Below are 26,852 nucleotides of genomic sequence, written 5' to 3'. Positions count from 1 at the left end.
AAGTGCGTCAAAAAACACACCCTTTCTTCTCTGTTACATTGCTCCGCGACTGTTCATCGCAAAGAGATAAAACCTTTATTGCATGACAGAGAAGAAGTGGGGCTTTCCAAAGAGACTACGCACTTGTCTGTACGACCAAGTATGAAAATGTAAAAAAATCATGAAATTAAATCAAATTGCATCATATTTACAGTCTATACTTCTCTGCGTTCACCTGCGCACCCATTACTCTCGTTTGAATTACTCGCGAACCCGTGATCGCATAGATATGGCAAGCATATCAGATGAAAGAGGAGAAACAGGGCTATCCATTGGTACCATGGATATCGATCTTTCTGGCTTATAAAAACAGACGAAGTGACTGTAAAATATTAACGTCATGTACACAAACCAACGCTGCACACCCATTACTCTCGGAGTAATTACTCACGGACCCGTGATCGGATATATATGCCACGTATGTTAGATGAAAGAGGAGACACCGAGCTATCATTTGATACCAAATACATCCTTCTGGGTTATAAAACAGACGAAGTGACAGCAAAATAATAACTTCATATAGCTGGACTTACCTCACGTTTTTGTGGCAAAGCATGTTTATAATCCAACGCTATCGTGTGTTTCTCTATGGCAAAACATGTTCATAATCCGGTTTTGAGATCCTAGCAAATTCCTGCATGGCATCCAATTCAAGGCTCACATTGCATCCCAATTTGTTCAACAAAGAAACACCTTTTTTGCCTTTACTTTGTTCATGGCAATGCAGTAAAAAGTTGAGAATCATCATGAGTGCATACACCATAGTCACACATGCTAACAGGCAAACTTGGGTCAAGTCAGGTCAGATCAGTTCGTGTCACAGATATGGAGCGCAGAATGGTCATTTTTCATCGCTAAATAAAAAATGGCATTTATTTCCGTAAATCACACACCACATATTTCTGTAAATTGCTCAGCCCCAGAGTATCCCTCCAACATGGCAATTATATTGCCCGTTTCAGGACAGTCTGCCCTACACACACATGAAATGCATGTAGAGCTATGAGCTTGCTGTGGTGAGATACAGGTCAAAATATAAGAATTTTTATAATATGATTTTTATATTTTAATTCTTTAAAAATCTAAATAAAATCAATGCTAGTACTAATACATGAAATGATGACTGCTGAAAAAAACAATATATAATATGTGTGTGTGGCAATTACAATGACCAGAATAAATCCTTATGAATAAAGGTAGTGAAAATGCCCTAAAAACAGCTTAGGGTTCTAAGGGTTAAACAGCTTCAGGTGATACAAAATGCAGCAGCTAGGACTCTAACAAAAACTAAAAGAACTGACCACATTACTCCAATTCTTAAGTCCTTGCACTGGCTTCCAGTAAGTCACAGAATTGACTTTAAAGCACTATTGCTTGTTTATAAATCAGTAAAATGGAGCAGGACCTAAATACTTGTCAGACATGCTTCAGCAGTACACACCACTTCGTCCTCTCAGGTCCCAGGTGAAAAACCTGCTAGTAAAACCTACAGTTAGAACTAAATATGGTGAAGCAGCTTTTAGCTGCTATGCGGCTCAGCTGTGGAACCAACTTTCGGATGACATTAAAAAGGCCCCAACTGTAGCCAGTTTTAAATCTAGACTTAAGACCAAACTGTTCTCAGATGCTTTCTGCTAACTGTGCCGAGTTACAAATTCTGAATCTGCCTTGATAATTATTCTACTTTGTCTTTTATTACTTTTTTTACTACTTTTGCCTTTGTTTTTGCTTACTAATTATTCTTTATTTTTAAATGATTTTACCTTGTGTTTTATGTTTTCTTTTTATTATGATCTTTACCTTTTAACTATTCTTTGACTATATTGCCCTTCTATGCTTTTATTTGTTATTATTGTTTGGTTTTGTTTATGTAAACCACATTGAATGACCTCTGTGTATGAAATGACTTGACTTGACTTGACTAGACTACGGCTAATGTTGATGTTAAGCTACACTAACATATTTCTCAGAAATGTTTCTTTCTCTAATTTAACAAACAGAATATGCAAGTTCACCTTACAATAGTTCAGTTAGCCTAATGACCTTCTAATTGTTGCCAGCAGCCAGCCAGACATGGAGCTAGCTTTTAAGCTTAACTAAAGTTAACGTTAGCTAGTCGCTAGCAGTTAACATTACAGACTAAGTAATAACGTTCTAGACTATACAAAGAAGACGAATGTTGAAGTTAAGCTACACTAACATATTTCTCAGAAACATACTCTTCATACTCAGATGAACCACAGTTTTTCGGTCATCACAAATGCCCGAATTCAGCCACGGGATTCTTACCTGAAGAAACCTCTGCCCACTGCCAGATGCCGTTGTTGTCTGTCTCGAAGATTCGTCTCTGGTTGTCTTCTTCGACTGAGGAGGGCTGTCAATCAAATTTCACTCTTCAAACACGGCCAATCACAGCAGAGCTAGTACCAAACCTGGTTACCGCCCCCAAGTAGAGCAGAAATTCACTTCCTGCGAGCAGAAATCAACTTCGAGAGAGCTGAGTGATTTTCGAGTGAGCGCTGGTCAGATTCCTCCTAGCTCGCAGCATATTTTTCCTCGCTAGGGGAGCAGTTTCCTCTGAGTGCGTGCGCGCAGAGAGTATTTGCGCGCTCGCAGTGAATAGTTACAAGTGTGAAATAATATAATATGCCCGTATGCATGTTTTATCGCTCGAGTGCTTTATGGCACTTTTCTATCGCCATAAAAACAGGAGTTTTTTTTTTTGTTTTTTTATCTGTAGCCTAGGCCCAGGTAGCACCCGATGCGCAATGGACGCATTATGTTATTCATAGGGAAGCGCTCATGTCAAGGCAGCTTAGTCCCGACCTACATGAGATTTTGAACGTTCAAACATCAAAACCCGGCCCTTAAAAGCGCGTCTATTCTCCGCACTTTGCGAAGAGATGGTAGCAGACCAAAAGGCTGAGCTGTTTCACAGCGAGGCAGTGGCTTTCCCGAGGTAAAGTGCTGTCGCACGTGTTTGAGCTCCGAGTTGTCTCTTCTTGAAGGAAGAGTTTGAATCTGCAAAATGAACATTTCTTGACGAAGCTGGCCTATCTTAGCGATATATTTGATATATCTTAGCAATACATTTGAGTTAAATGTCCAGTTACAAGGCAAAGACAAGCACCTACCTCACCTAGCAAATAAGATTACTGCATTCACCAAAAAAACTTGAGGTATGGGAAAGGCGCCTCGATCGCGACAGTATTATGCCTTTGAGATTTCTGAGCGAAATAGCTGAAACGTCTGATTCGGGAGCCACTCTTGTGATCCCATGTGTTAAACAGTAGGCCTACATCACATCTCTGCAAAGTTTATTTCAAAAATATTTCCCAACCAGCAGCTCAGTATGACTGGATTATGGATCCATTTAATGCAGCATGTTGGTATTCCATTGAATATATTGTACAATGCTGTAAAATGGCCTATGCTTCCTAATATGTTGCTGGAAAACAGAAATATGTGTGTTATTACTGTATGTCTTTATTTATTTATTATTATATCTGCAGCACCAGCTGATTTTAACTCTGTTGAAGAGGATATATTTAGAACTTGTCATTATTTCAATATATTTGACAATTTTTAGCATAGTGACAATTTATGTTGTGTAATACCCCTAGCGTATACCTTATATAGCTTAGGAAAGCTAACAGCTTTCTATTAGGATCTAGTTTGTTAACTACCACAGTCATGAGTTGGGTCGCGATAGTCTGTCATTTTTAAAAAGTGGGTCAGAAAAAAAGTTTGAGAAACACTGCACTAGTAAATGACACTAGGCGTTGTGAACTTCAACCGCCAATGAGAATTGGACTTCAGCCCCTGAATTTTCTGATTGGTTGATGAATTGTGGAACAAACGTAACGTTGTTGACAGTTTTGAGCGAGCACACAGACGAAGTTGAGCGAGCACGACAGAGATCTCCTGAGCGAGCGGAGGAACAGTTTATGTTAGGATCCGCCACCATAGTTATTTCTGAATCCTTAGGGGAGACCGTGTATGGTCGTAACATAGGGGGAGTTGTAAAATCACCAATTCCACCAATCAGGGATAAGATATGAGCCATGTGACAGTTTCTGACTCCTCAGACTTCCTTAACGATCACACATGGACATTTTTAAGTTGTTAGCGCCATTTCTCCCAGAGTAAGGAGAAAAATTTAACATCTGAGGTAAGAAAGTAACTTTTTTTTTTTTTTTTCTAGTGCTTTTACCATTGTAGATACAGTTGTATGAGTTACATCAGGTCAAACTATAGTTTCTCTAGTAAAGAATGGTGTAGCTCTCTCTTGCTAATGTCAAAGCACCATGCTAATACAGCTAGCTAAACAATGGATGACAGTGGTGGGGTAGGTTGTAACACATTTTTTGAATATGTTACAACCATCCCCTTACATTCAAAGAACATATTTTTTGTGATTTTAATAATTATACAGAATGCCCAGAACATGGGTGAGGAAAACTAATCGTGGAGTGGATGCCAAGGTACTAAAAAGAGCAGCAGAGGAGGTTAAAAAGGGAACATCTGTCAGGGCAGTGGCAAGAAAGCATGGTATCTGCCATGTTACCCTTCATAGGTCTGCATGGAAACCTTTCGTAATTCCAAGCCCAAAGAGGTATGGGTAAAGTGTGTCTTGTGCAGCTTTTGGGCCCACCAGGCATGGACTCCAGGTCTGCCTAATTTTGTATGTCACCATTGTTGTAGTGATGTCTAGTTATCCATCAATCTAGGATTGATTAGTTGGGTATAGCCTCCTGGGCAGAGCCGAACAGTAACGGAGTACATTTACTTGAGTACAGTACTTGAGTACAATTTTGAGGGATCTGTACTTTACTTGAGTATCATTTTTGGGGAGTACTCATGACTTTACTCAAGTACATTTGACAGGCAAATATTCTACTCTTTACTCCACTACATTTTTATCCATAACTGTGAGTACCAGTTACTTATTCTAAAAAAAAAAAAGGAAAAAAGAAAAATCCCAGAAACCCTCAATTTGTTGTTTCCCTCTCAAACGTGATTGGATTGTGCAGGCGCCACTGATTGGGACAGCCTATCAGCAATCACCTTCAGCTTTCCGCCAAAGTCAACTCCATGGTCAGATTTAGATAAGAGACGAAACAATGGATGAAGACGCAGCAGGTCCATCCCAGGAATGTGCCAACCTGTGGCCCCACCTCGCCAGACTATTTCAACTTTCTGAACAAGTTAATGATAGTTTTCACTTCAAATGTTTCAATTACAAAATAGTATTTTGTATTTGAAATATGTATTTTAAATACATGTATTAGAAATGCTGCCCATCCCTGGCAACATGGTAAAAAGATGAAAATGACTTGATTTTACTTTCAATTCCTTTTACATTCTCCAAGGTATTAACACTAACATTTTTCATAACTCCATGTAGGACTTTTCTGTACATAAATGTAAGCACTGTGGCAGTAGTAATGCAATATTTCGAAAATGTAGGCTACTCTTGTACTCTTCAGTGTTTCCCCTACAATGTATTTAACAGCGGCGCAGCGCCGCCGCTGGATTTTCAGCGCCGCTGCAACATAATATCACGAGATTCACTTAACACACTGTAAAAGCACAATGGCCAACGTCATCTCGAAATTGTTTTCTGAAAGTCTTGAGTAAGTTAAGTGCATCAAATCCGCACTTAGCCTCTCATTATTCAGGACATATATGCGGCATGATGTGTCAGGTGATTACAAGCCCAAAGACAAGTCTGCAGCCCATATGGCTCTGAACACGGTTACATTGTTTAGCTATCCGACTGATGGGGTCTTGCTCCGCCACAGTGTAGCCTATGGTGTCATCGTTCACTTGTAGGTTACACAATAAATAGCCTACTTATAGGCCTGGTGACAATAAAAAATGATATTAGTTATATTTCATCACGAAGCTGTTTGTATGCCGTGAATTCGCTTGTAGCCTATGCCATATGTTAAGCTTGAGCAATTCCTCTGATCCAAAGCCTGCTTTGACACATTGACACTAATGTGAAACATGCATCCTCCTCTCCTAGCCTACATAAAATAAAAGAAACCAATTCATGATTACCGAAATGAATTTAACATGGGGGGAAAAAAGTTTGTTGCGATTTAGCCTACTGTTGTGATGCGGTTCTTTCTGCTGATTGGATTTACCCCCGTGTCGTCAACTCTGAGAACTCTTGCTCCGGCTGACAATTTTATCCAGAGAGCTGATTTCCCAAAGATGAGCCTCCATCAACATTCAACGACAAATTATTAAAACGTAAGTAATGCAATAGAGTAAACCAATGTGCTACAAGGTGTATGGTCTTAACGTTAATTGTAGCCTAGACTTGTAACGTTAGCGTAGGGCTATATGTAATGTTTGCATGGGAAAGCTAGGCGAACACAGTCTAGGCCTGTTTAAACTGTCTGATAGTTAAAGGAAATATGAGCATATGTTGGCATATACGTATAGCCTAAATTCTGTCCACTTAGCTATAATAGGCTATCACAAACAGACCTTTTCTACGTTTACGGCATTAGACATATAGGAGCCTACATTCTCTTATCAGAAAGACGTGTTCTCATAACTTCAGCGTTCTCTTGACGGTGAGACGAACGGTCGCACTTCAATCAAGTAGCCTAGGTCTTTTTCGAGTTAATTGTGAGTGAGTTGTATGGTAACTGTGGGAGTGATGTAGAAGAAAAGTGAGTATTTACTTTTTTATACGTGGGGTTGTTGTTTTGGGACTGAGAAATAGACTACAAGGAGAGCATCTGGCTACGTGCATGCGTGTCAGCATTAATGCCCCCCCCCCACAATTCAATTCAATTACCAAAGAGCCTTAGAGATGTTCTTTGAAAAGCCCAGAAAAATTAAGTGTTCGCAGATTGGGTGTGGTCTTTGCCATTAAGACAAATTTAAATAAATTGTAAATAATCTTTTTCTGGGTTGTGCCATTTCATTTTTATTCTATCATTTTTAACCTATAATGTAAAAGAAAGCTGAAAATACCCCGCCCCCGCCCCCCGCCAAGTAATAGCACCGCTGCTGGAAAAATTTCTAGGGGAAACACTGCTCTTGATACTCAAGTACTTTTAAAAACAAGTACTTCAGTACTTTTACTTAAGTAGGCATCTGACTGTTGTACTTTTACTTGTACTTGAGTAAAATTGAGCAAAGGGTATCTGTACTTTTACTCAAGTAATAAAGCTGTGTACTCTGTCCGCCTCTGCTCCTGGGTGACGTCACTGTGATACAAGGCCAGTATTGTGTGGCAAAGCGGTAAAGGAAGGGGAGCAGGCTTGGAATTTCACCATTCTGGGGGCAAGGCCACTTGGCCTTCAGTTGGGCATATTTGGTGGGGGGCACAAAGGCCACATGTCAGGGCACCAAGGCCAAAGTTAATACAGTAGTAGGCTATAAAAATGATCAAAGTTGTATTTAGCCTATTCACTGCAGTAGACCTGCATCACTGTATGAAACATTACAAAAACATGACATATTACATGGAACTGTAAATCATCTGATCATCTAATAATTACAGATATCTAGGCGATATAAAACATTTATTTTATATTTGGCCTGCTATGAAATCATGTATTTAACAATTTAAATTTAAGCACAGCTCAGCTTTAAGAAACTCAAATAGCCTAGATGCATGCTTAGCATTTTGTGATCATTAAGGCTCCTTTCACAAACTCTTAGTCAGCTGTCCTCTGATTTACCAATATCTAGGCGATATTTGTAACATTTATTTTGTATTTGGCCCGTTATGAAATCATGTGGAACAATTTAAACACATTGTAAAACTTAAAGCCCAAATTTGGAGACATCCATGCATTGTCGAAATTGACTGCAAATTCAAAACTGGATTACTCTGGAACGGCTAACTGTACAGGGGACTGCTTTACACCTTTGTGTTCGGTAAGGGCTGCTGTTTATTCTGATATATGGTTTGTCATGTGTTAAAAGAAGGGTTCGTGAAGTATTCCACCGAGATGAATGGGTAGGGAGATCATGGACGCAAAACCTTCAGTAGAATGTATGATTAAATTGAATTATATTATTTACTTTTCTCGCGAACCGTTCAACACAGCAATTATCGGCTAACATCAAAAGCTGAGAAAAAGCTCTTTCATGTGATACTTGTGATGTCTGTGTGATGAATAGACTACTTCGTGAGTAGTTCATTTAAATTTGGACGCACTTTCTTGCGCTGTCACTTTCTCCACTGCGTAAAAGACTAAATTAATTTGCGCTGTGAATGCTAAGATTATTTTGACAGGCCACAGGCTAAATAAAAATCGCTATTAGTAGGACACAAAGCAGAATATTGAAAGAAGGGGGCACCAAGGCCACCATGGCCTGTAAACCTATGATTTTCAAAGGGGCTTCACGGCCAACGCAAGGGGCTACGACGGCCATGGCCGCCGTGAAATTCCTACCCTGGAGGGGAGTGTAAGTCCCCAAAAGATAGTCGACTACGCCACCCCAGAGGATTATTATAAATTACCACCCAGGGACAATATTACCATCACAAGTATTACCCACACAAGTTCAATGCACTGACAGTAGACGTGAATTCCTTTAAACACTTTTATTGGAAATAAAGTCAGGGGAAAGGGAAAGGAGAAATACCTGTTGAGAGAACAGTCTCACGACTCCACCAGTTAGCAAAAGTACAAGAAAATATTTATTTATTTTTATAATGTACCAAATTAGTCAAGACATTGAAAGGTTCCTTAATTAGAATGGACTGGGGAACCACTGCAAGAATGAAAAGTACGGCTAGGTAGGGCTTACCTGAAGGGGGCAGTCCGTCCACCAATGTGGGCCTATCCCAAAACCACACCACTCGTGCACGCACACAGTAAGTGATCTCTGTGAGGGAGGCACTGCACACACAAACAGAAGCTCACACACATATGCACACACACACACTCCAAGAGAGGTACAGCCTCTATAATACAGCACACCATGCATGCAATATCTGGACCCGCCACCAGGGGACTTCGGCCTCCCTTTTGGACCATCCACACCAGCCTAGAAACAAGAGCAGAAGAGAGTAAGACACAGGACAACCACACATATAATAACAGTAAGCCAAACTAAGCTCATGCGAGCCACTGCACAGCAAAACAGACAAATTGCAGTTACACATTCAATAACCAGACATAAAATAATAGCAACATGCAGGCCATGCAATGCAGCGCATGAGCAAAACACAAAAGAAAGAAAACCAAAAACAACGGCACCCATATAATTGCTGTTGTTTTGAGAAGTATTTCTCATGCAAGCATCATGCAACAATGCAAAATCAATGAAACTATTGTAGGCCTAATTATATTTTACATTAGTAAAGCAGTACTCTGATGTGCATGCTTTCACAAACTTTTGTGAACAATCTTAGCACTTTAAACATTGACTGTATAGCAATATAGTATAAAAATAATAATAATTGTGATTACAATTTGATGGAGGGTGGGAGGAGGGGGTGGGTTCATGTAGGTGGGCCCTATGACCCCAACGTATGCCTTGACTGGGCCTCAGGTCAAAGAAGTTTGAGAAAGGCTGATATAGACGACAAAGCAGCAAGGAGGCGTCGTGTGATCATTTAAACAAGTTTTATGACAAGGTCGATGAGGGTGGGAAAAATCGTACATTTCTGTGCAAACTTTGCCCGCACTTCAGTCACATTGTCTTTTAAGAAAATGCAGTCCATTTTTCAGTTCCAGCAGCCAACAACCTCAGAACTGACCCTTCAGGCCTCTCAGGAGGTGCTGGCCTTTACCCGCAGCCAGAAGAGAGTAAGCAGAAATTTGATTGTCATCTGACTTCTTTAAAATCTTAAACTGGCTGCATTACGTGATTATTTCTGAGATTCTGATACGTTTTTAACCATGACCTATACACAGTTCTGGTTTGAAAATGTATCTCTTAAAATAATCACTTTATGCAGTCAGCTTAAGATGGCTTACTAGCAACTAACTAATTACCCTAGCAACAACCTAGAAACCACCCCTGTAATGTCAACCTAGCGACCACCATAGCAACCAGCATGACTGCCCTAGCAACCAGCATAGCAACCACGTTATTTATGCGTTTTAGCTTATTGGATGTTGCGTTAATGCAGATAACTTTTGATCCGTGTGACCGATTTTCATAAATGAGGTACCGTTGGAATCCTTGGATGAGGCCGAGTTCCATGCCCCTGATCAAACCCACTCTTGCAGTTCCTTGGAACCGCAATTCTAGTTAGTGGGTTTGATCCAGCAAGACCACTATTGTTCTTCTTAAGTTTACTTTATTTATTTATTTATTATTCCTGTTCACCCACTTTTTGTACTCACTACTGCTCCTAGACCGTTTGAGCTATCGACGGTCATATTTTGTACCGCTCTGCGGTACATCTAGTTAACCTATGGTTAACCTACTTAATGTTATTTTATTCATAAGAAGTGAAGTTTAAAATTTTTCGATTCCAGACAAATAAAAGCTATTCATTAAAGGCTATTCATTAAAAAGGTAATTATTCTGTGTGTATGGGGGGGGTATACCATGGAATAAGTGCTTGCGTGTCCACCATGGTTTGTATAGAAATTAATATTAAGTGACACATACTAGTAAAAGGGCAGTTTTTTTATGAGCTCCTTGGGGAATGATTTGGAAAATTTGAGGAAGCTTGAACTATCAAATAGATAGATAGATAGATAGATAGATAGATACTTTATTGATCCCCAAGGGGAAATTCAGGATGGCGGCAGACAAATGGCCAGTGAATGAAAATCTGTCAGTGGCGGTAACTATGATTGTCACACACTTCATAGGCAATTTGCACAAAGTTAGAAGCGCTTATCCTGGACACCGGTATGTTTTGCACAAAGGCACGGGACATCACGCAGGCCTATTGTTCTCATGTTGGCCACAAACTTGTCTGTAACCCTGTGCTCAACTGCATCAATTGCTCTTTTCTGCAGCTGTGCATAGAGCACATCTACACGGTGCATGATCTTGTAGAACAGGTCTAAAAGGAATAAAAACTTGGGATCTAACAGCATTCGAGAAAACCCTTTAGCTTCTCTAACTGAGATTGTATCAAAATCTCCAGATGTTTCAATTACTTCGAAACACTCCAAAATAAGCTTTTAAATCTTTTCGGAGATCTTGTGAAAAAAGCGGAGGAACCATAAAGATCCGAGAAGACACGCATTGAGGATGCTGCTGACGCAGCCTTTTCCATCACCAGGTTCAATTGATGTGCATAGCAATTAGGGTACACGTCTTGCACTTTCTTACGCACTCCACCAGATGCTCTCTCATGACACTAGCCCCATCAAATGTCTGTGCAATCAGCCTTACTTTATCTGTGTCACTCTCAGGTGAACAAGTTCGTAGGCCTACACGATTTCGCACTTACACTGTAGCCCTCATCGAGTTGTGCTGCAATATTAGCTTTCCCCAGCATGGCTAATTTGCACAACTCAGATGCTAGCCTCATGTTTTTTGCCTTCTCTGAAAATTTTTTAATGTCACACACACCTACACTAGCCTACTCCAAACATCCCCTTGTCCCCCAGAAGATCGGAAAGCATGGAAAACGTTGGGTTACGGATGTAACCTTGGTTCTGTGAAGCAAAGAAAGGCTGCCAGACGGCTAGCCCAGAGGGCTGGAATATAATCCGCGCATGCGCAAGAATTCTGAGGAAGACTTATATCAAAACATTACCCACGTGAGTGTGTCGCATCACCGAATATAAGCCAGAGCGCGGCACACAGTCGTCCTCATATCCATCCTGAACGCGAAGTCCAGAGTGACGACAAAGTCTGGCAGCCTTTCTTTCCTTCACAGAACCAAGGTTACATCTGTAACCCAACGTTCTGTTTCTCTCAAGAAAGGCTGCCAGACGGCTAGCCCAGAGGGCTGGAATACATATATGTCACAACGTCATGGAGGACGGATCACCCAGCAGAGTTCAATAATGACAGGGCAAAAAAAATTCTTTCAGACTTTTATTGAATGCTGCACACAAGAGCATCCATCTGAAACTCTGTAGGATACTCAGTTAAGAACTCAAAACTGCATTCCCGAAAGATAAGCAGAATGTCACATTTAAGGAGTAGAACCTGGGTGAAGGGTGAAGCCCAGCAAGCTGCTTGGCAAATGCCATTCAAAGGAACTCCTTTTAGGAGAGCCCACGACGTAGCAATACCCCTTGTCGAATGGGCCACTGCCGTTGTAGGGGCAGAGAGCCCCAACAGCTCATAAGCGCACTTAATAGCCCCCACCGCCCAGTGCGACAATCTCTGTTTGGAAATGGCTTTTCCTTGCTGCCCTGCACCATAGCATACAAAAAGTTGATCTGTTACCCGGAAGCTTTGGGTACGATTGACATAACAGAGGAGGGCCCGCACTGGGTACAGACAATTCAATGTTTCATCCTCCTCTGACCCAAAGGGAGGGGGATGAAATGGGTCTAAGGCAACGACCTGGTTCAAGTTCTGGGCTGAGAGGATCTTGGGCACGAAGGCTGGATTAGGGCGCAGCACAATTCCAGCCCCGTCCGGCTTGACATAGAAACAGTCTGTATGCACAGACAAAGCATGGAGTTCTCCAATGCGCTTAGCAGACGTGATAGCCAGTAGGAAAGCTACCTTCAAAGAGAGCCAACTACATCTGCTAAGGGTTCAAATGGAGATTTTGTCAGTGCCTGTAGGACTACATTAAGTTGCCATGCAGGCACAGAGGGAAGTCGTCTTGGGCGTGGTCGCTGATCTCCCCTTAAAGGTCTCATCTCATCGTTTTTTTCATTAATTTTGCAGTGGTCTGTAGTGTTGATGAATGCCCTGTGAGCCGGTTTTGGTGAAAAAAATGCTGTCCTGCGTCTGTTTCATGCTGTTCTAGTTTGGTGGGGAAGGTGGGCGGGGAGGAACGACTGGATTTCGCCTCTAGTTATGAATATTAATAACATGCTAATGATTTCACCTCTGATTGGCTAACAGTACTGTGACGCTTCCTCCAGTGCGTCCTCATCCGATTCTGCCTGTGCTATGCTCCATATTCAACTTTACAGTGCTAAAACCTGGCTAAAACTCGAGTCAAAACTGTTGCACAAAATGTCTTTGGAGATACAACTTCATGTGTTTGATCCTAGTATCCGAGTAGGAAGAAGAACCGCTTCCTGATCGTTTGTCGGTGAACGTTGGTTAAATAGAATGGTAACAATTGCCTGTCAGCTTAAAATTTCTCCTAAAAGAGGTAAACGTTTGTGACAATGAACGTCATCTTCCTTTCAAGTAATAAACAGTAAACGTTTTAAAATAAAGACCTATTTTTTTACACAGTCAAAAGTCTTTGCAATCTTCCGTCTATATATTTTACTTCACAACACAGGTAAGCACCCTAAATGCAGTTCAGCCACTGACCTAGCCTGCTAATGCTATCGGAATAGATTGTTATGGTTTGAATTCCATGATACTATCATTGAAAGACCACTTGGTCATAGCCCAATATATATATATAGATCTAAATGCAAACACACCTACCTAGCTATATTTTGCTGGAATTGTACCAGAATGCCTACAGAAGCAGAGAATGTGTGCTGCAAGACTTCTCCGGTAATGAGAACTATGGCTTTAAAAGCCTGACATCTGGCAGAGGTTAGCCTACTCAAGTTGTTTTCTGTCACGTATGACAGAAAAAATAGCCTACTATAGGAATCTTATAGTATTTTGGGACTAAATATTACAGTAATCTTATAGGAATACTATAGTATTTGGACATACTATAGGTGCTATAAGACTACTATAGAAAAACTATAGCGGTTACAGGATATTATAGCGTTATTAGTAGTACTTCTACAGTATGTCCCAATTATTCCTATAATAATTATTCCTATAAGATTACTATAATATTTTGTCCCAAATACTATAAGATTCCTATACTACTTTTTCTTAAGGGGATTGCTCATGTGGTTAGAAAAATGGGCAACACCAGTCCCCCTGTTGTCTGTATGAGTCTGCCTTAGCATAATGTACTCCCTTCAAAATGAACATTCGACTATGACGACTATGGCCAGAGACTTTCTAATGTGGAGACACAGCACTCAAAAAATACTCCATAGAAATGCATGGGGCTAGTTTGTCACGCCAATATGGCCGTTGTCTACACATATCCCACCCCTTCCTTGGCAAAACGTCGACATGTGAATACATTGAGCCAATCATGTGGTGTGATGTGAATACATTGAGCCAATCATATGTTGTGTTGTGAAGACATTTTCCCAATCATGTGTTGTGAACTCGCCGCTGAAGCAAGATTGGTGGAAACTGATGAAACTCCTAAAACAAATATACAAAACAGGTCAATTTTCAATAAATAACTTTATTATATTTACATACAGTACAGCAGTGGTACTCAAAGTGTGGTCCGCAAGCTATCTCAAGTGTTCCACAAGTAGATGTGGTAAAATATAATAGATGAGTTGTTTGCAATATTGAACCAACTTGTATGTAAATCCAAACAGTTCTGCAACACTGATGTAACCTATGCCAGTTTAAATCATATGAATCCTCTGACACCATAAGCAAGGTGCAAAGACAATAAGCAAGGTGGTTCAGTGAGAAGGCCTATTGTGTATTATACTGTTGAAGTAGGTCTACTGTTTTGTTTTTTTTGCTAGGTGGTCCGTGAAACAATGACAAACAGTAATATTGCAGTCTATTAAAATAATGCAAACACAAAACAAGAACATCCAAACTATGCACAGAATTAACAATGTCCTCTTTTTGCCAGACGATGCAGACATCTGGCCTACAGATCCTTTGTAAGATGGTGCTGGGATTATTTAGGGAAAAAGGTCTGAGTTGTTGTTTCGGCTTGTATTGTCCTGGGGATCCGAAGGGACAACACACAAAACACATTCGTTGGCTGTGATGATTCTATTACATTGCTCTTTGATTGCGCTGGGCCATAGGTGGAGCCATCAGGTGTTATTGTGGAGATGTCGCCTTCATCCTCCTCCTCCTCTTGATCAACCCGAGGTCTTGGATGAACAGGCTTGATGGCAGTAGAGGTAGCAGGCCCCCATGCCCATGGTGTATCCGAAGTGCTTGTATCAACACTCATATTTTTCATGAAGTATTCCGTTTGGGTACCTAAAGTAAATAAATGTGTATTACTGTCAAGTTACAAGATACTAATAGTACACAGGACATTCACTATGTCACACAAAATTGTACTGGCACAATGGAAACAAAAATATTTTAGTGACTGTGGTAAGGTGTATGATGTACTAAGTAGCACACCCACAAGAAGACATTCAGTAATATCAATTCTATCTGTTATGCAATTCATGGGTTTCATCAGGTCCATTTACACAGGTGTATTAATCAAGCACCATGCAGTCTGCATTCATAATCGAGGTGCTTGATTTTATACACCTGTGGAAAGTGACCTGAAGAAACCCATGAATTGACTTTCCCAAACATTGACGAGCACATAAGAACCTGTATTAGCCTACTAGAAAAAGACTTCTAGAAACTAACTAGCACAACAATAAAAGTTAGATCACAAACCTTTGCTTCTAACGTGATGACCTAATGTAGGCTAGAAAGCTGTGTAGCATGACATCAGGATGTGCTCTGGAAGACATACAAAACACTAAGTAAACAGCAAGTAATCAAACAGAACATCATTGTAGGCCTACAAAGGTCAATGTAATAATGGCAAGAAGACATAAATTAGACTGAAGTGTAAATACCTGAGCTCTAGTGATAGCAACTTAGCCTAATAGTGCACGGGTATTGTGTTTTTGATTTTCCCTGTTTAGACTAGAACAATACTCGTACTTAGTTGAGCATAAGATATTGTTGCTAATATTATTATTTGTGGTTTAACGTTTAGGTTAGAAGATTATAGGTTCAACAAGCTAAATCTCTGGGTAGTGTGGTCAGTTTCTTATGAGTGTAGCTACACCAGGCACTTAACTGAAGCATTCCGTTCGCGTTATGTACTGCAACAATTAGCTTCCAATAGGCCTAATCAATGGAAGTAGCTACTCCTGGCGTGTTAGTGGCCTGTAGGCTACTTTCGGGAAAATAGACCATTCCTCTAATGGATTTTACCAGAGCCCTTCCTATTAGACATTCTCTGATTTTACACGTCGCGAACAGAACACTTCAGTTACGTGCCTGGTGTAGCTTCCTGTAATATAGGCTAGCTTAAGCCTAGCTTGTACCCTTTTCATGCATGCTAACGTGAAGAATATGAACATGCTATTTTGTAACAGACGTTACATGTAGGTGGAAAAGTTTGTACTTACAGCCTGTGAGCTGGTGGTCAATCGTCATGACGGTACAGAACCAGGTTTTCAGAACATCTATGCAAAACCACTTTCTAACTGTAGGCTGTGAGTGTGGTCGAAATGATTGGAACACAGAACTAATGTTGCACTACTTTGGTGGTGGTGTTCCAACGATAAATCCGAACCATTTCTTCCTCAACTCTTGTTTCTAAGGCAAGACATGCAACATTGATGTGTTATTGCCACAAATAACACAGGCACAATTTTTTTCCGCCATGTTAGCAACTTGCTGTTAGCTCCTACTAGCTGCAGAGAGACAATCCCCTAGCCGCAAAATCTTCCAGTCTTCCTGTAGGCGGTCACAAGCCAAGGTGGGCGAGGCCATGAATAATCAGTTTCCCTTCGGCGTCATTGGGAAGGGCTCTTTCTGATTCGCTTGTTTTTCCGTGTATTTTCTTTCATTGGCTAATGCGGGCAATGGGGGTAGAAGATCATTTTCACGTGCAGCATGCATATGCAACTTGGAGTGAGCTATAGTATTTCGAAAGTAACAAGTATTAAACGGTTTCTCAGTGAATGAGACCTTTAAGAATTGTATACAAGGTGTTAGCTCCCACAGTTTTGGCATCTATTCCTTTGAGGCAAAAAGATCTACGGGTGCCTTCCCAAAACGAGCCCAAATCAGGTGCACTGTGGCTGGGTGCAGTCTCCATTCGCTCGGATGCGGACGACCTCTTGACAACAGGTCCGCTGCAGAGTTCAGCGAGCCCGGAAGGTGTACCGCTCTGATGGAGGAGAGATGTTTGTCTACCCAAAGAAGGAGTGTCTGAGCCACACCGTGTAGCGCTTGAGATCTCCCCCCTGGTGGTTTATGTAAGCTATTGCTGACATGTTGTCTGTCCGCACTAGTACATGTTTGTTCTGTAGGGCCGGCAGGAAATGGCAGAGAGATAGGTAGACTGTCCTTAATTCCAGAACATTGATGTGGGCGGAGTCCCATGGAGGATACCACACTCCCTGAGCTCCCACACCGTTCAACACTGCTCCCCAACCTGAAAGGGAAGCATCGGTGGTTAAGACCTTGCGTCGGCAGACCCTGCCTAGCTGAACTCCTCTGCTCAGATTTTTGGGTGTATTCTACCAGTGGAGAGCCCTTAAGCAGCTCGATGTTATCAGAATGGATTTGTTCCGATCTCTCACTGGGTGGAGTGCCCTGGACAAGTACCATCTCTGTATTGGTCTCATATGCAACAGGCCGAGACGAACCACCTGAGAGGCCGCCGCCATCAGGCCCAGAAGCCTCTGGCAATGGTGAGACCGAACACTGCTTCGACCCGAGAAGTGAGAAAGGCATTGAGATAAATTGACAATCCTCTGGTCCGACAGACTTGCTGACATGGACACAGAGTCCAGATTTACCCCAAGGAAGACGATTCGTTGTGACGGATTCATCTGACTCTTCTCTATATTGAGAGACAGGCCTAGCTGCTGCAAGTGGGCTACCACCACTGCTGTGTCCGACATGGCGTGCTGACTTGATGGTGAACAAATCAGCCAGTCGTCCAAACACTCGCATGACCCCACCCGGGTCGTGGGCGCTTTGGCGGCGGGGGTCTAGGCAACAGCTGCTCCCACTGTTTCTTGGACTCCCTGGACTCCTTAGCTCTGTGAAGCATTTCAACTGCACCAGGCCCAAAGGTAAAGCCAGGACTGAGGGGCAGCTTCATCAGAGTATTTCTGTCAGGCTCTGGGAGCTTTGACTGAGCCAGCCACAGATGTTGCCGAGCCATCCACAAAGACGCAATGGAACGCCCGCTGGAGTGTGCTGCTCCTCTAGCAAGGTGCACCAACACCACCTCTGAAACTCTCTTTAGCTCATTTACCACCTCTTGTGCGGGGGCAGCCGAGAGGTCCTCTATGAGCTCCATTTGATACTGCGCCAGAACAGATGTAGTGTTCATAAGGCGTGCACCAAAGGCTGTATTGTAAAATGTCCTCTTAAGCCATTTGTCAGTCGTGTGACACTGCTTATTTGGACATGACGGATCTTTCCCCACGAGGGCTGTAGGCGGGAGTACAAGAGAAGCTATGGAATCCTCCATTGCTGGGTATGCACCAAAACCTACCTCATCCGCTCCATTGATGTTGGCAAACTGTGCCCATTGCCTCATGGGTGGGGTGGCAGCTTCAGGGTGCTGCCACACAGATGTCATTTCTCTGACAAAATCAGGTAGCACAGGGAGAGAAGATGGTGCACTTGTGGCATCTCTTGCCCTGTCAAACTGAGACGGTGGGGCCTGCGTCGTAGCTGGCATCTCCACCTTAATGCGCCTAGCAGCTCTGCCCATTAGTGCAATGAACTCATCACCAGAGAGTGCAGCAGAATTGTCAGAAGGCACAGAGGATGAGCTGTGGTCAGAGCTCAGATCCGAAGGATGAGGGGATGTTGCAGCTCGGTTGCCAATGTAATCGTCTTCAAGGTTATCGGATGCAATCAGCGAAACACCTTCAAAGTCATCAGTAGCCTCCCGAGGGGGAGGCCAGGGAGATCAAGAAGCACCTGCAGAATGCTCATCTGGGGCAGCTGGGCGGACAGTCAGTTGCTGCATCATCCACTGCTGGTTCACAGCCAGAGATGACACCTCTTTAGCCAAAGGGTACGTTCAGACTTAGTGTCTTTTTCTGACAAAAGAAGTTATGCAGACCGCTTTTTCATTTTGAAAAAAAAATCTGCCAGCGTTCTTGTTCCAAAAAGCAGCCGGAAGCGTCTTTTTGCGATAGACAAAGTGACTAACGTTACATGTGGGTACCAAATGTTGCGGAAGAGAAAACTCACGTTGGCTATTGCTTTTGGTATGTTATGGTAACGTTGTGAAGTCATGTCAAACAATTCCCTATGCTCAGACACTAAAACGAGTCTCTCGACCGGTGTTCTGTCACCTTCTACATTTTTTACTTGTTGTCATGGGAAACCACAGGTCTCGGTAATCTGCTTGTGATTGGTCATCCGTAAAAAAGACAGCATGACGTATGGCGTTTTTCCGCTAGAAGTTGAACATGAGCTGCAGAAAAAGACGGTTGCAGTCACGTTTTAAAAGAAGCCGACGACTTTTTTGAAAACACGGTCTACTCCATAGGGTTATAATGTAAAACGGACGCCGGCAGCTGAGAAAAAAACGCTTAGTCTGAACGTACCCAAAGAAGTCATTGTAGTGGCCAGAGCCTCATATGTATCATGCTTCCTTTTCCTGTGTTTCTTAACAGAGGGGGGTGGAGCAGACTCCTTTTCTTCACTGACTTTGTTCTCAAGTGAAGCTGCTTGTGGGGAACGTTGTGAACCCACCTCAGAAGATGCCCTTGACGACACAGATCCATTGTCACCAGCAACCTTGTTCACCCGGCTTGACAGGGTGCGAGTGGAGAATGGGGCACAGCTTGGACAGCTGGACGGGTCTGCCCTTGAGGCGACAGCATGCTCCGGACCAAGACACACCACACAGAGGGTATGGCTGTCCTCTATTGGCAATTTACCATTGCAGTTTGTGCAATTGTAAAAGCCAGGCATGGTAAGAGAGGAGTAATACCACTAAGTTACAATGAACTTAATAGCCACATGCAATGGTATCAGTGTGCACTTATCTGCAACAAGCACAGATGCAGTGGTACCAGATGTGGTACCAACAACTCTCACCGTGGTACCAGAGATGGCGCCGATAATAGCAACGGTACCAGAGACAGTCACCTCAGAGTCTGTGGTACCAGCAGCCACAAGGCACAGATATTGAGCTTGTAGCAGTCTATGAGAGATATAGTCAGAGAGATTTTCTCTAGCTATTCTCTACCTCCCTTAAGCAATTAGGCGAGTGACTCACTCGATAGAGTGAGAGTCGCAACAATAAAATGCTGGGATCAGAGTCTGGTACCAGTGACCACAAGACACAGATATTGAGCCTGTAGCCACCTCTAGCTCTATACCTCCCCTACAGCTGTAAAGACTAGTCTATTATACTCCTATATAACTCGTACAATCTAGCAAGCTAATATCAACATCAAGTAGTATGCCAACCTACACAATCACTGGCGAGTGACTCACTCGATAGAGTAAGAGTGGCGGACAAATGGGGAGATAAAAGACTTTTCTTATTATTAGTAGCTGCAGCTACCTCAAAAAAACAGTAAGCACAGTAATCCTAGCTAGCGTGATAGCCTGGAAAGGGGTAATTTACCAGCTTTCAGACAAAGTCAGTAGGCACTTCGCGCTAACTGAATTATAGAAATATGTCTTACCTTATCAGATCGCGTGAGGGATTAAAGAGGACGATTGTGTGCCACGCTCTGGCTTATATTCAGTGACGCGACACACTCACGTGGGTAATGTTTTAATATAAGTCTTCCTCAGAATTCTCGCACATGCGCGGATTATATTCCAGCCCTCTGGCAGCCTTTCTTGAGTGAAACAGAACAGAACATTTTATTGCGTTTAGGACAACCAGAGCTTCTTATCAGACATATGGCCTACCACGAACGTGAAAATGTCCGATTAAATGACCGACTCTTGTCCTTTGTTTGTTGGTATACGATGTTAATGTCGGGCTGATTAGGTCCTAGGTCTTTGATAGCGAATTTAACTACAAACTCAAGTCTTTCGAATGAGTTCTTTAAGAGAAACTCCACACTATTCCACACACGCTGTTCACTCGCCATTTTTCAACTGTCTGTCTGACAGTACAGGCAGGTTAGAAATTAAAAAAGCCTGCCTCGAATTTCCAAAAGACCCCAGCCATAATTTGAGGATTTACACTATAAGCAAGTAGCCTGGATTATTTTATGATGGTTGTTAGTAGACAAACTGGCTTCAGATATCCAACAGAGTGAATATGAGATTGTGCAGTCTTACACTGTAGACGGCTGTGGTTAGTGATGTGATACTGTTAATGGGGAGTTTTACATAGTTAGTGTAAACCCTATAGGTTATTATTTATTTAGGTACCTATAAGGCTTTTTTTCCTTATCAAAAGTGAGGGGGACAACGGCCGTCTCTTCAGCACTGCGGGGGACACGTCCCCCACATCCCCCGTGCCTCCTGCGCCCTTGATCCAGGGGGATACCTGTCCTATCCTCTGACAGAGACACACACACATGCTGTCACGTTGGCCAACCGTGGGCGTCCCGGCAAAGACAAACCATCAGCGTCAGAGTTCCACGGGGTCGCACGGCCGAGTGAGCGGGAGGGGAATGGGGAAACGGGGATTGAGAGCTGCTCACGCTTGTCGTCAGGAATGGAGGATGAGGATGGAGCTCTGCCTGACAGTGGTCATCCATCTCCCCCTCAGCGTTCCAGTGGGGGTGCGGTAGTCACAAGAGCGACTGTAATTACACTGACACACTTTTCACTCCGACTCCCTTTCCAAACCGAAGAGCGTTACGCGCTGTCATTGAATATCCTCTTCTCCCCCCACTGCCCAAACTCTGGGAGAAGACTTGTACATGTAGTTCCCAGACCCCATCTCAATGAGATGAGGTTTGGCGTTAGCCAGGCTACAGTATACCTAGAAATGGATGGAGCCGATAGCAATAAATAACCAATAAGTAAGTATGTGGTTGACTGTTAGCCCTCCCTAGCACATTATGTGCATGTGTGTGTGTGAGAGAGGTGTGAGTGTGTGTGTGGGTGGTGTGTGTGTGTAGGGGGGGGGTGTTTGTGTGTGTGAGAGAGAGAGAAACAGAGAGAGAGAGGGGTGTGTGTGTGTGTGTGTTATTAGTGTGCTTGGTCTTTTCTGTTGGCCTAATGTTCTACATCACTTTATCCATTAGTCCTTCACCCTTGCTTGTCCTTATTTCATTGCATCTTCAGCCACACCAACTGTTCCCCAGGCAACACTCTTTTTCGTTTCTCCAAGGAGTGTTAAACAAACGGTGTGTGCGGGCGTGTGTGCTTGTAGGGGTGTGTATGGAGTCCCTGTCAGTGTGTGTGTGTATGTATGTGTATGTGTACACGCGTGTGTGAGCATGTGTGTCTTTCTGTCTATGCACTCATTACAAGCACAGATGGTGAGCTGTATCATCACGTCCTGCATCTTTTACAGTTGCTTGATGGCTCCTGATTAAAATGACACGTAAGAATGATTGCCTTTAAGCAGGTTGACCCACACTGATTTTCTGCTCATGGATGGCTATTGTGTTCCAAAAATATGTTCAGTAAAAATGTTTATTATGTTTATAATGTATAAAAATGTATGTACGCCAAATAGTAAAAGAAAATCCCTCCAAAGCATAGAATAGTGATTTTGTTTTACTGAGTCTATCTAATAAGCGTCTAGCTCTGGGTTTTGTAAAGTTGCCATCTTGCCCGTTGTTATAGGTGCTGTATAAATACTATTGAATTGAGTTTGAATACACTAAAAAACGTATGTCAATCACAACACGAGTAGGTCAATCACAACGAGATATGGTTATGACTATTGCTGTGTTGTAACTGTTATCTCTAATGTATAGTTTAAGGCTTATCTAAACTAATGTATAGTTTAAATTATTGTAACAACCTGCAAAGTTGTCTCAGAATGGTTTTTATTGGTTTCACACCAAAACACACGAACACATAATACCGGGCCAGACCCGGCCCTTATGCCCCAGCACTAAACATCTATTTGAGGCTGTATCTAAAACACACACTAGTTAGACCCGGTTATGAACACTGTAACCAACTATAAACATAAACACGACAGACAGGACATACAACATTGTCAACCCGCATGGTTTAGAACATGAACATTACACACATACACACACACTGCACAGCATCTTGGGAGCACAGTCATAACCAGCTAGGCTCAGTTCATTACATTATCTATATCTTTAAAAAAAATATATATATATATATATGCGCACCTTTAAACTCCGCCAGTCTTTTTCTGCTGCTCAGGACCCCTTTTGTTGTTGTTGTTCAGCTTCTAAGGAAGGAAAAAAAACAACAAGCATGAACACAGCCAATGATGTCCTTTTATGACTACGGTGTAATCCATTTTCGGCTCCAATGAACTACTCTGACCACCGATGCAGTTTCTTGTCATCCTTTGTTCCTAGAGAGACCAATGCCCCACCAGGAAGAAAAAAGGGGTCCTCAGTGGCTGCTTCATCCTATCACAGGAGAAAGGCTCTGCATTGCACAGAGAGAGATGAGGGCACACCATGAAAGGACATGCACACAACACATCTCAAGGTCTTCAACTTCACGATTCAGCAACTCACTGTCCAAGGTTGCATAGAGCTCTCACCGGCATTTGTGCGCACTTGTTGCCAAGGTGATCTGGATGTTATAGTCTACCACTGAGAAAGGTGTATAGGGCAAGTATATGTGGTTTCTGTATGTGTAGCCTAGTGTGTAAACCTACTTTTTCTTTTTTCTCTCTCCTTTCCTCTCTCTTTTCTTTCAAATCATACAGCCATTCTGTGCAAGTAAACAGTGTACAAATATATACACGTACCACTCTGTGCAAGTAAACAGTGTACAAATATATACACGTACCACTCTGTGCAAGTAAACAGTGTACAAATATACACACGTACCACTCTGTGTGATATGAAGCATTCACCTGTTTTGTCTTTACATCACTTGTGCCTCCCTGCACTTACAGGCCAGCTGTAATGGGGGAGTCATTAAAAGAACAGATTGCCATTTCAGATATCTGAATAATTGATATACTGCTACACCATACAGTGTTCTTGGCCTTTGTATTAGAAACTCATAATCGAAGGCAGGGGGAATGAGAGGCAAATGTATTTGAAGTCTGTGTGCGTCGATCTGTGCACTGGTCCAGAGAAAACTTTCCTAGGCCTTGCCCTTTAAGCAAGTACAATTTCACAAAGTACACAGAGATTGAAATGTCCATGCGAGTAACAGGCCCTCTGCATCTTCTCGTCAGTAAAGGAATCACCATAGCAATGGGCCTGCTCTCAGCTGACTCAGTGTAGTATGCTTGTCATTTCCCATCTAGTCATTCCTTAGTCAGGATGGACTCGTTTGTACTTAATAATTCACTTGACTTGAAGCATGTTGTGAATAATCTATAAATCAATTATCAGGCAAAATGGTCCCAGTACTCCGTATTTCCTCCAGGATTCTGAGTCTGGGTTTAGAAGAGGCTTTTTGACATTGACCTTGGGGCAATGAGAATGGTAATGTCTACATCAGCACAAGGTACTGACAAGTGTAAAGTAGGAAAATATTATGGGTTGAATATCAAAGGTGCCATAGAATGGATGAACAGAGTATTTAATCTTGTTCTGTGATGTTAACACAGAAGGTATGCATGTATTAAGACGGCCCATTTTAGCAGAAATAAAATGCCCTTCATGCCTTTCTGGCATCCACATGAATAATTAAGCGAGCTTTATGCTGATTGGCAACCCCCTATTCCCCCATATTTTTACGCCAATGAACATAACTGTATGCTACCAGAGCCTGTTTACTGGAATGATAGATAGATAGACCCATGGAGCCCATAACTCTTGAGCCATGTTTGTTTCGGAAAAAGAAAAGAAATTACTGTAGATATTGAGGAAGAGCCAGTCAAAGTGACCAAAGTGGTGCAAACTCTCTTTCTGCGTCAGTTTTGTTTGCTACGGCACTGCTGTATGGTCGTCTGATTATGCTTTACCTCTTTAGTGTAGGTCTTAAAGTCTATGTCAGCCGCTGAGCAAAGCCTGCTCAAAATTGTCCAAGGTTTGAGTAACAGTCTGGGGGGAAATAGTTAGAGCAAACGGTCATTTGAGGGTTGAAGTCTTATGTTATTGTGGATTGTGAAGTCTTGTGTTATATACAGTATAAACATCAACCATGCCTGTGGTAGACAGTTCAGTTCTTTGGGAAGGGTATGCAAAGTGCCGACATTCCCTGTACAACCTGAGGGATTAGCACCCGTAGTCAGCCATTTTTACTCTTGCTGATAAACTTTCGGCATTTCCTACTTCCTAATTCCTGCAGCTGAGCTATGTGGGCTGGTGTAGATACATTTTGGGGGTGTACCCAAAGTGCTGATGCGATGTGTTACAAAACATCAAAGCTTTGTTGAAATTGGATTGTTTTACCTGAAAAATATTTAACGAAGGAAAGGTAAACACAGTTTTGAATTCTATGCCCCCTTTAAGGAAGACCAGTCAGACCTAATGGAAGGAATGTGCCTTTAACTTTGACAAAAGACTCACGTCAGAAAAAACTTGCAGAGGTATTTATAGCAATAGTTGCACTACTTGGAGAATGGGCATCCCTGTGGGAAGGAGCCTTTAGGTCTGGTATGGGGTGTGCCACATTCCCTGTGTGTGTCGGTTCACAGCGAGAGTGACGCTCTGCAGAGACTGGCATCGGCTGTCCTCTGGAGCCCACTGACGTGGGTGAGTGGGGAGAACCCAGGGCTCTCATTTTCTCTCCCACTAATGAGGCTCCAGGGAGCCATGAGGGAATCCAGTCCTTCCCCCAGTCGAGAGCACAGGATGGGAGCAGGCGCGTAATGAGGAACACATCTCCAACACCTGGCTGAAAGGGAACATCCAGACGAGCAGATGTCCCACCGGAATCGGTTCAATGTTCAGTGCAGGTAAAAATGTCCATACTCATCGAGAATGGTAATTGTGTCCACGTGATCTTTCTCTCTCCCTCCCTTTGGGGTCTACTTAGAAATTCCTTCAGTTCGTCCTGGAAACAGGCTAGTTAGTCTTTGTGGTGAGGGGGAGCTTCACTCCACCCTTGTCAAGCATGTCCACATGTGCAAAGCCACTGACAGGGAGAGCCATTAAAGAAGAATACATTTTCTCATCGGTCTGGCATGTTTCATTGACCATGCTGACACAAGCCGAGTTTCAGCTTGGCGACTTTCATGCGTCAGTAATCAGTCTCACAATAAAATTGGCTGATATCATTCCAAGTTCAGGACACAAAAGCAGTGATTATATTAGTGTGATTCCCATGTTCTATCTAGGAAACCCCATGGGACACAATCATGTTTTTCAAGGGGATTGACAGAATGTATCTCTTCACTTCTGGTACAATATATAATGAAATATATTATATATGATATATGAACAAACCTGAGACAGATTCAGATCCTTTTTCTCTTTGCGTCTTACATCTAAGGACATGACCAAATCCCCAGCAAATCCATGAAATAACCGCCCTTTAAAAATAAAAATCTGCATGCCTCTATGGGAATACTGTAGGGGTGCCAATACTTATGACCCCTGTATTTTAAGGAAGAACATTTATTTATTTGTGATACATTATTCATTCACAAAGAAAATTGGTGTCCTTAAATGTTGGATATTTCCTCATTCTTTTACTTAAGGCATTAAGTTCATATCAGTATCAATTTCCAAAAGATGATTTTATATTCCTCTTTTTAGTCAACTTTAGCATGGGTGCCAACACTTTTGACCATCACTGTATAACAACTGCTGAGGTATTGCAATATATAAAAATATTGAACGAGACTGAGGATATATAAAGAGTATCCTCTGCCATGTTCGATATTTTCA

At 42.3% G+C, this 26,852-nt stretch overlaps 1 long non-coding RNA gene across 1 annotated transcript; it reads left to right on the top strand.

Moving 5' to 3' along the window:
* Nucleotides 1-4,807: 4,807 nt before the first annotated feature.
* On the top strand, nt 4,808-26,764 carry LOC121708575. The gene is made up of 3 exons (XR_006031705.1): nt 4,808-4,818; nt 19,527-19,534; nt 26,681-26,764. It is a non-coding gene; the product is annotated as an uncharacterized LOC121708575 (long non-coding RNA).
* The last annotated feature ends 88 nt before the right edge of the window (nt 26,765-26,852 follow it).

Source organism: Alosa sapidissima, chromosome 1 (genome assembly GCF_018492685.1).
Source record: "Alosa sapidissima isolate fAloSap1 chromosome 1, fAloSap1.pri, whole genome shotgun sequence".
In the NCBI taxonomy this organism is placed as follows: Eukaryota; Metazoa; Chordata; class Actinopteri; order Clupeiformes; family Clupeidae; genus Alosa; species Alosa sapidissima.
Note: the sequence above shows the minus strand (reverse complement) of the source record. Positions and strands in the feature narration are given on the sequence as shown.